Genomic DNA, 11,266 nt, shown 5'->3' with positions numbered 1-11,266 from the left:
CCATACGTGATGTGAATGTGACATGAATCATTTGTTAACAAACAGGTTGTTGGGTGTCATTTGGCACACAATCTAATAACTCAGCAAGTTGGAATTTCACAGCACTTGAAGTCAAGTAGATATCTAGCTGGATATCAAGTATTGTGTCGGTGCTTTGTAATTATTTTTTCTGCATGTAAGCAACGTGTCATGTCACTCTGTTCTAGCATGCACGCCCCTGATGGACACTCAATATTAAATGATCTTGAAAAGTGCATGTGTATAACCAGCCACAGGCTCCTACAGCTCGCTCGGATTCGCACATGGTCAATACCTGAGCAATCAGGGCTTTAGAAAGAGAACGTGTGGGTGGTGAGGCCTTTCAGAGATGAATGGACAGGGAGATCAGCCTGATAACGGAGGGTTAATCCCAGCCTCAGTGCTTTATGTGCAGACGTTTTTTAAATTGATAAAGTGTTGTATAGGTTGGAAGAGGAGAATCGTGTGTGTGCAAGAAATGGGGAAAGTCCTCTATTCAAGGTCACTGTGAAGAACTAGATATGTATTTTGACTGAGATATAGTTTGACATAAGCTGTACAAGGGCAGTGAATAAATTCGGTGGAGTTCTTCTCCCTTAGGCTGTCCTGACACCACAATGACAAGATGATTAATTTCTATTTTTAGCCCCCCCCCCCCCCCCCCCCCTTTTTACTTGATGCAAGTCTTTATAGATGTCTATAGTATCTTTTGGTTACTAAACAAGTGTTCAAATCCTAGTAATTAAATTTAATTTAGGAAAGAGCAGTGTTAGAAACATCACATGAGACTTCAATCAGAAAAGCAACTATAACGTATCTAATTATTCTAAGTTCCTTGCTACAAGACAGAGATTAATAAGGTTATGTTAGAGGTTTATTCAAATTCCAAACCCTAGATATGAACATACAAACCACCATTAGTTCTATGGATATGATTTGATATTGTTTTAACAAGCTATTTGAATTATGATTTTCACACAGCAATGGTAAAACATGCAAATAAAATCTCTTAAAGGTGGGGTGAAATGCTATTTCATGCATACTGAGTTTTTTTACACTGTTAAAGAGTTGGATTCCCATGCTAAACATGGACAAAGTTTCAAAAATTAAGTTGTATGTTTGAAGGAGTATTTTTGTTCCCAAAAGTTTCGGAAAGTTTTTTTCAAGAGTATGGCTCTGTGTGACGTTAGATGGAGCGGAATTTCCTTATATGGGTCCTGAGGCACTTCTGCCGGAAGAGCGCGCGCTAGCGTGTAGCAAGGCTGAGCAGCACAGACATTTCACTGATCAGAGCGATTCACTGATCAGAGCGAGAGCGTCGCAAAAAGTCACAAAAGAAGTGTGTTTTTGGTTGCCAGGGCAAGACAACCCTGCACAGATTACCAAAAGAGAAACAGCATTAAGGGACCAGTGGATGGAGTTTATTTTTACAGAGCATCAACGGAGTTGTGCAAGTGTTTTTGTTTGTTCCCTGCATTTCGAAGATGCTTGTTTTACAAACAAGGCCCAGTTTGACGACGGATTTGCGTATAGTTTATTTCTTAAGGATGATGCAATCCCAACGAAAAAGGGTCACGACCGTGTGTTGGAACCGCAGGCGGTGAGTAAAACTGCTTAAAATATCTCTGCCTCCTTGTTAGTGGTGTCCCCTCCCATGCCGGAGACCCGGGTTCGAGCCCCGCTTGGAGCGAGTCGTTGCTGCTGCTGCTCTCGTTCAGTTTCAGCATCGGGATCTGATTCTGGATCATAAATATACGCTGAATCTGACTGTAAGCCATGGTTTGTTTTGGATGATGGGTTTTCCCTCACGGTAATGTCACAGCTTCCACATGCTCTCAACGCAAAAGCCTACTGGCGCTCGTGATTCTTTTGCTCCGCCCACACGTCACGCCTCCAGCCGGTCGTGTTTTTCCGGGAAAAATCGGTACAGACTATTTTTCTCTTATGAATATAATAAACCAAAGACTTTTTGGAGTTATGAAGAATGCAGTACTACTCTATAGGTACTCAAGATTTACAGGATATTGGGTGAAAACAAGCATTTCACCCCCCCTTTAAGCTTACAATAACTGTTTAAAAACTTTTTAAAGGTTCTAAAAGTGGAACTGAAGAAACATTTTGGTGAACAGTTCTTGATATTTTTATATAGTGTGAAGAACATTTTAATAATTTAAAGAATCTTTTTCTACTTTTTATATTTCAAATGATTAATATTAATTAAGATTGTATTAAATTTAAGCTAAAAAAAATTTGCAAACAAAGTGCAACTGAGGTTTAAATTAAAACATAAAAGTGATATTATGTTTCACAAAGTGAAATTCCTCTAAAACTAACTTTGTTGTTAAAATTCTGTTGTTGTTAAATTGAGAAGTACATTCTACAGTGCAGTAATATATTTCTGTCATAATTACATCAAGTTAAACCGAACTTTTATTTTGACGGTTTCTAGTGAAGTTGTAGTGAAGTACGTGCCTTAGTTTGTGTAGTTTCATGGAAGTGCAAATGTCTGCGAATGTCTTCACGGCTAAAACATCCTACTACCACAACAAAATTAACAGCTTTTGTGACGCTCGGACAATCTTCAAGACTTTCTCTTCTCTTCTTAATCTGCCGCCACCACATCCTCCATCGACTCTTACAGCGGTCGACTTTGCAGTTTTCTTCACAAATAAGACACGAACCATCAGTGACCAATTCTCCACACCGCAGACTGAGGACAACTTCACAATGACCGATGCACACTCTTTATCCTCCTTCTCCCCACTCTCAGAGATGGACATTTCCAAACTTCTCCTGTCCAATCATCCTACTACTTGTCCACTTGATCCGATCCCCACTCACCTCCTTCAAGCGATCTCTTCTTCAGTCATACCTTCGCTTACATTATCAATTCCTCTCTTCACTCTGGAAAATTTCCCTCAGCATTTAAGCAGGCTCGGGTAAGCCCACTGCTCAAGAAACCAGGTCTAAATCCAGCGCTTCTACAGACCAGAATCCGTTCTTCCATTCATTGCAAAGACACTTGAGCAAGCTGTGTTCAACCAGCTTTCTATGTTCCTTGTACAGAACAACCTCCTGGACAGCAACCAATCTGGCTTCAAAAGTGGCCACTCCACTGAGACTGCTCTGCTCTCAGTTACTAAAGCCCTGTGACTAGCAAGAGCAGCTTCAAAATCCTCGGTTCTCATCTTACTCGACCTGTCTGCTGCTTTTGACACCATTAATCACCAGATTCTCCTGTCCACCCTCAGAAAGATGGCATCTCTGGAACCGCACTCCTGTGGGTTTAGTCCAACCTCTCTGACAGATCCTTCAGTGTGTCTTGGAGGGGTGATGTTTCTAAGTCACAACACCTTGCTACTGGGGTTCCTCAAGGCTCAGTACTTGGACCACTTCTCTTCTCCATCTACATGATGTCATAAGGATCTGTCATTCAGAAGCATGGCTTTTCTTATCACTGCTATGCTGATGACACCCAACTCTACTTCTCATTCCAACCAGATGACCCGACGGTAGATGCTCGCATTTCAGCCTGTCTAAGTGACATTTCTAGCTGGATGAATGACCATCACCTTCAGCTTAACCTTACGAAGACAGAACTCCTGGTGATTCCAGCTAACCCATTGCTTCATCACAACTTCTCTATACAGCTGGGTTTGTCAACCATTACTCCTTCCAGGACAGCCAGAAACCTAGGAGTTGTGATGGATCATCAGTTAAGCTTCACAGACCACATTGCTACAACGACCTGGTCTTGCAGGTTTGCCTTATACAACATTAGGAAGATTAGACCCTTCCTATCAGAGCAAGCTCTTGTTCTCTCCAGACTGCACTATTGTAATGCTCTCCTGGCGGGCCTTCCTGCATGTACTGTCAAGCCTCTGCAAATGATCCAGAATGCAGCAGCGAGGGTTTTCTTCAATGAGCCAAAAAAAGGTCACGTTACTCCTCTCCTCATCAGGTTACACTGGCTACCAGTAGCCGCTCGCATCAAATTCAAGGTACTGATGCTTGCCTACAAGACGACCACTGGCACGGCACCAACTTACCTAAACTCACTGGTTAAATCTTATGTGCGCTCCAGAAGTTTGCGCTCTGCAAGTGTACGACGCCTTGAGGTGCCATCCCAAAGAAGTTCAAAATCACTCTCACAGACCTTTTCCTGGACTGTGCCGAGCTGGTGGAATGACCTCCCAATCTCAATTCGTACAGCTGAGTCTTTACTCATTTTCAAGAAACATCTAAAACTCATCTTTTTCGACAGCACTTAACCAACTAATACTAGCACTTTTCCTTTTCTTGTCTTTTCATAAAAAAATAAAAATAAAAATAAAAAAACCTGGCTAGGCATTCTATACTAGACTAACTGAGATTTGTCATGGCACTTGTATATTGTTGTTGTTCTCTTGTTGACCTGACTGCTTCTATTGTTCTCATTCGTAAGTCGCTTTGGATAAAAGCGTCTGCTAAATGATTAAATGTAAATGTAAATGTAAGTAACTTCTGTCTGGGCAAGTACCGCTCATATTTTCTTAAGAAAATATAAAAATCTAGTTAATTCTGTATAGACTTTGGCTCTAAAGCATAGCCTCATCACTATGTATCTGTGAGCAGGTAATTATTGTCTGGTTGCTTGTCCTCTGTACCTGCCACTAATGAAATAGATGATTAACTTTAAGGAATTAGCCAAACATTGCTTACGTACCTGTCATAGCAGATGGATTGATTGATGGAGTTTTTAATAAGATCTGGAAACACTAATTGAACAGAAATCTCTGATGCCTACTCCTTTGAAAAATGTCAGCATAAACTAGCCTATGACCCTTAAAATGGTTGTCTAATCTGACCAAGCAGGTGGTTTAGCTGATTTACAAGCTTGTCCAAAACCTAGCTGGTTTAAACCAGCCAATAGACCTGCTTAGACTGGTTTAAGCTGTTTTTTGTTGTTGTTGTTTTTTTCAGTAGCGGTATGACATTTTTTCAAGTTGCACTGAAATTGAAACAGTGACAGATCTTTTATTCTGCATTGTGACGTACATCCGTGGAAGGCCATTTCTGTCTCACAATTCAGTTCTCTGCTATTTTTGAGTTTTTTTCCGAGTTTACGTTATCAAATTCTGATTTTATATCCTGGAATTCTGACATTTTTTCTCACAATTTTACTCAGAATTGTGAGATAGAAAGTCACAGTTACCTTTATTTATTTTTTGTCCACGGCAGGAACAAGCTTCCATACATAAAAAGTCAAATATGTAGGACAGGGACTTCCAAGGCAGATCTTAATTGCGAGTTACTGTTTAATTTTAAGAAAGGGGCGGAGTTTAAGTGAACAGAATGATTGGAGAAATTTGGCATATACCACCAAAAAGAAGTCTGTCTTTTCACTGGAAGATGGAGTTGTATTTTGCTTAAGATTACTGAGGTCAAAACAAAATTTTAAAAAGTAATATGCATATATGATATGCATGGATGGATTGTTCACAACAAGCTCGTGCATTTAGAAAACACACACCACTTTAAGTGCAAACATCATATATACGACAGCATGTGTGGTCTCATCTTGTTTCCAGCCCGTTCTGCACTCTCACAGAGATAAACACAGAGATTCAATCTCAAGGTCAGCTGAAGATCTCTCTGCATTGGGCTTTCCTCTGCTGTCAGTTATTGCAGCTGTAGTGATATCAATGCCCAGGTCGTATGTGCATATGATTAGTGAGTTTTTGCTTTGATAAATGGCTGTGGGGTCGCTATCAGCTGTCCTGACAATATTAATGACCACACCGACTCTAAGCAGAGGGAAGCCAATGAACAGAAATATTGTTGTTATCAGAGTAGCCATAATCATAAAGACAATAGAGAGATGTTTAACGGCGGAGCACAAAGGCATTTATCATCTTAAAGAGACGCATCTGGGCGGCCAGACTGCAGTCGTGTGGAGAGTGAATGTGGAGTATAGGCTATTTGTGTGTGATGCACTTTTAACATACATTTTTTGTAAAAAGGACATGACGGTTTATGTAAAAACATATTTACTTTAGTATAATGTAGCTTTTCACCCTTTTTTGTTGGTGGTCACTACTGTTGCTCATATATAGGGCTAAGGATTTGAAAAGACCTCAAACTAGTTGCATTTTCAGCAACTCCAGTTTCCACTGAATTTCTGTGGATAATCCATGGGGAAGAATATCTGCATGATGCAATCATATCCATTAATTGATTAATGGAGCTGTGTAGCATACAGACAAGGGCGCTGCACAAGATCCAAGGCCCTATGCATAGGCAGTCCTAATAACAAAAAGTTATTGAAAGATTTGTATTTATTTATTTTACTTGTGCCAGTAAGCAATCATCTAGCAATCACACAGAGCACCCTAGCAAATGTGGACAAATGTTAATGGCAGAATAAAGGTTCAGTGGTGACCCAATATTTCAGTGGCCCAACTCTCTTCGGATCTTTAACCTCAGATGGACTGTTTCTATGACAGCCCTCCTCTGGCCTGTGGAGATGGGAGATGATGCTCTCTTCCACCCTCAATTTATGGCTGAGGTGAGACCCTTGAGCAAGGCACCGAATCCCCCTCTCCAAGGGCACTGCAGCAAAAAATGGCTGTTCTCTGTTTGTGTGTGTGTGTGTGTGTTTGCTACTCACTGCTGTGTGTGTGGACTTGGAAGGGTTAAATGCAGAGAACAAATTCTTAGTATGGGACACTTGGCTAAACGCCATGTCACTTTTTGATTTATCAATGTATGTAAACATGCCGTATATGGATGCCTTTGCTTGTTCAAATATCACTTTTTTCAGCATTAAAATCTTAAAAATTAAGATCCCAAAAAGAGGTTTTCACCATATAACCATTTTAGGTTCCCCCAAATCCTTTCACTCAACAGTTCTTAAAAGAAAATCTTTCTTATTGTAAAGATCATTTTAATAATCTAAAAACCTTTTTTCCACTGTAAAGAACCTTTTGTGCAATGGAAAGATTTCATGAATGTTTAAGGTTCTTCATGGAACCATCAATGCCAATAAAAAACCTGTATTTTTTAAGAGTATATATTGTGTCAAGTTTTAAATAATTTCTGTTTTGACAACCAATGGACCAGTATTTAGGCTTCAAAATGTATACATGTTGTGTCCAAGTATGATGGATTTTATGATGAACAAAATGTGTAAAGTGCGGTTACATTAACCATGTTTTGGCAAAATCTAGTAATTTTAGTAGAAATACATGTGATCAAGAATTTTGTGTGAGAACAAAAATTTTCCCAATACGTATTGCATTTCATAGCTCACACAAACTCACCTTATTGACCGATTGAAATCTGCTTGGTTTGAAAGTGACTTTCTTTGTGAGCTGTGCTTCATACACCACTATATTATTGACTATAGATAATTCAACTTTTTGCCCATGAAATTACATTGACACCACCTAAAAATCATAAATAGTTGTTGGATGCAGAGCTTATTTTCTTTAATAATCCAAGAGCCAATGAAAAAATCCTACTGGCTTTTGTCAAGGGAACAGGGTGATGCTAACTTATGGGTTGTCCTAATGCGTCATCACTCAATGCAATCAATGCATGGGAGTTAAGAAACTGAATTTTAGGAGAAATAATTTTATATTATGTCATTTTGTCACTTTTTTTTGTGCTCATATTGTTCAGTTGCTTTCCAGTTTTTCTAGATACTTTTTTAATGCTAAAATGTGTGTAATATGAATGTCCCCGCCCCATATTATAAGTTGTTCTTCAGTGGAATTTTTTTTTTAAATCAAACAAAAAGAAACAACATTTTTTTATGTCTGAAATCCCTCCCTGTTCAGCCTCTAATCTGTAGTCTATATTTTATATTTTATATTACATTTTACTCAGAAATCTGTCATATTACAGAAGTAAAATGGGTTGCATTTTGTCTTTCATGTTGACTGTTTATGTGTACAGTGAGTTGTATAATCAATGATGCAAGCTCAAATGTGTTGTAATTATGCATGTATGCTGATTCTAGCTATGTGTTTGGCAAGATTAACCTGTCCATGTGAGACACTGAATCCTGAGCTGCACTCGGTACAAGACAATGACTGACTTTGACAGGCCATTTCTCTTATTGACATCATGGGCATCCTTTTCCATTCTTATGGTTGCCATGGGGATGAAAAAGTGGGTTTCCCTGCTGGGCAGAAAAAGAGATAATTTCAGTGTCTTTGTGTGTGTGAGAGAGCATGAATCATGGAGTGTGTTTCCGACTCTATAACTGTTCCACAGCAGTGAGCTGCCTTGTCATTTGCAGCCTATAGGCAAAAGTGACTGATTTGGAAAGCTTTAGGCAGCAGCTCACAAATAGGCCTCACAGTTGATTTGCATTAGATTTTAATGTTAGCAGCTTGCCAAGCAATATTCTAGTAAGTCTAAAAATATATAGGGTCCATACGTATTCTGATTAAACTACTATACTTTCTAGATTTGAATTATGTATTTATAATAAGAATTGATTTTACTTTTTCTGTTATTTATTTATTTATTTTTTGCATTCTGGGTTTACTTTTTTTTTGAAGCATGCATGGATTTCTGCTATAGATTTTGGTCAGGATGAGGTTTATCTTTGAGTCTAAAGCCTTTGCATCAGGGAGCACTTATTTGAATTCTAAAATTCTGTTTAAGAATGTCAAGTAACCTTTAAAGCCAAATAAATTTTGTATTACTTTGAAACAAAAGTCCTTGACCTAAAATGGAAATATTGCCTTTCTATGCAGTTTGTGCACAAAATTAATCTCACGATTAATCATTGCTATTCATGGTTCCAGACAAAAACATTAGAATATTAGATATTTTTAATAGGTTTGCTTTAGGTTTGTAAATATTCCTTGTGTATGTACATCCCATCATTATAATGTCTGTCCTTCCTCTGATTTGAATATTATCATATTATTACTTGATTTTGTGGCTTGTCAAATAATCCAATTGTTTGAACGCTACTTCCAACCAAAAGTATTCCATGGTAATTAAATGTTAGTACAAGCTGTTGTGTTGGTAGGAAGACTGCATGAGTAATTAGCATTAACATGTACATTAGCATATGCGTGGTGAATCCATTAGAAGAGTGGCGTAATGGTGGCGTGTGCTGTAGCCAATCAGATGACAGGAACCCTAGATGCTTGTGATGTCAAAGACACACCCATTTTACACAGGACTGCTCTGAATGTGTGACACACACAATTAAAATATGCCACTTCCTGCTGTCCAATCACTCTGTGTCTTTTTGGAGATCATCTCCATTCTTGTCATGCATTGCATTTCTTTGCCTCTCTGATTCCTATAAATATCTCTAATACTATAACTTATTAGCATCAAAAGCTGTTACTGTTGCGGGACATTTTCACAAGATACAGTAATATGCAAATTTAAGGTGCTTGTATACACCTTCACTCTTTAAATTAAAGGTGCTTCAAAAGGTTCTTCACAGTGATGCAATAGAAGGACCATTTCTGATTTCACAATGAACCACTCAGTCAAAGGTTCTTTAAAGAACTATTTGTTTCTTACCTTTTTATAACCTGAAGAACCTTATTTCGCTACAAAGAACCTTTTGTGAATCAGAAAGGTTCTTCCGATGTTAAAGGTTCTTCATGAAACCATTTAGACAAAAAGCACTTTTATTTTTAAGAGTGTTTGAGGTGAAAATAAGGTACAAGGGTGTACCTTTTGAAGTTAGGATCCAGTGTCTGCTTTCATACGTGTGTGAACTGTATGTCTATAACTGTCTCATTTGAGTGTATTTTACTTTTCATTTTAGGAGAAACATCTGAGGCAAAGCTGATACCTAAATGAAACATAACTGATAACACTATCATGCCTCCTGAGCAATGAAAGAGCAACATCTGAGCAGATTTTCTCTGGGCTTTCATTTCTCACGCATCACCAATGTCTGGTGTTAATACACTATTACCAGTGACCTCTGAACTTTACCCTCTCTCATCCTCGCTTTTTTCCCCTGCCTTTGTTCAGTGTGTTTGTGTGTCTTATCAGCTCTCCGCAGATGCTCTCCTATGCCGTTCACATTTCACTGTAATTCTTTTTTCCTTCTACAGGATAGCGAGGGATTATCTTATTTTCTTTCCTTCAGCCGAATTAGCTGCTGGAGTAACCAGCGACCCATTTTCAGCTTATTTTAGGAAGCGCTGAAACACACTATACTCCCACTGTACATCATGAAAGGCCTGAGCTCTCTGATTTGAGAGAAAGACTGCTAGCATATGTGCAAGGTCATATATTACAAACAAATCATAAATAACAATAGCCTGACACAAGGGTCCAAAGTTACCATCATCGGATTAAGTTGAGGAAGGGTTTTATTATTATTAATTAATAATATATGTATATATATATTTAGTTTATTTCATATTCCTCCTATTAGAGACCCCATGAAAACAAAATGAGAGTTTTTTAACTTTCAGTCTTTGAGATAGTCTATACATAAACAATTTTACAATCCTTTTTCTTCAAGCAAAATGGTTGAAAGCATTAATGACTCATGTTGCACTTGACAGATTTGTGTCCAATCAAATGCTCTGAATCAATATGGCTTTCCTACTAAGAGTAATCAGGAACATATGCATGTTAATAATTCACAATATTCAATATACTTAGTATTAAGTGCCTTGCAAAATAAATAAACATCTTTCTGCTAGGCATAAGTAAATAGGCAGTTGTGAAGTGTGTCACCACCAAGACCCCCATGAACACATCAACATAATAATACCACATGTTAGCTATTTTTAGTTTTAATTATATTTAAGTCCCTGAATATTAGCATAAGATGGAATTTTTCCCCCAAATGTTATCAGAAAGCCATGATAAGAAATGCAAATATTTAGTAAATATAGGCATTTTTATAAAAGAATGATGGCATCAGAAATGTGACTTAGTAATGATTTAATAAAATAGTGATGATGATTATGAGTGATGATTCCATAAAGCTGTTATTTTAGTATTATTGAGGTATAATAGTTTTTATTTTTTATATTAAGATTTTGTTAAAGTCTCAGATTTCTTTTCACTTTGTTGTTTTTGTCGTGTGTGTGTGTGTGTATATATATATTATATATAAACTATAGACATGGCAACTCTGACTGCTGTGCTGCAGAGATGGGGAGGATAGAAAGGCATCGGAACTCGACAGTCATTTTGATGTTTTTTGAAAGGGTTTGACAGGGAAAGCTCACACACACACACACACACACACACACACACACAC

The sequence above is a fragment of the Carassius gibelio genome, chromosome A6, assembly GCF_023724105.1.
Source record: "Carassius gibelio isolate Cgi1373 ecotype wild population from Czech Republic chromosome A6, carGib1.2-hapl.c, whole genome shotgun sequence".
NCBI classification, from domain to species: Eukaryota; Metazoa; Chordata; class Actinopteri; order Cypriniformes; family Cyprinidae; genus Carassius; species Carassius gibelio.
Note: the sequence above shows the minus strand (reverse complement) of the source record.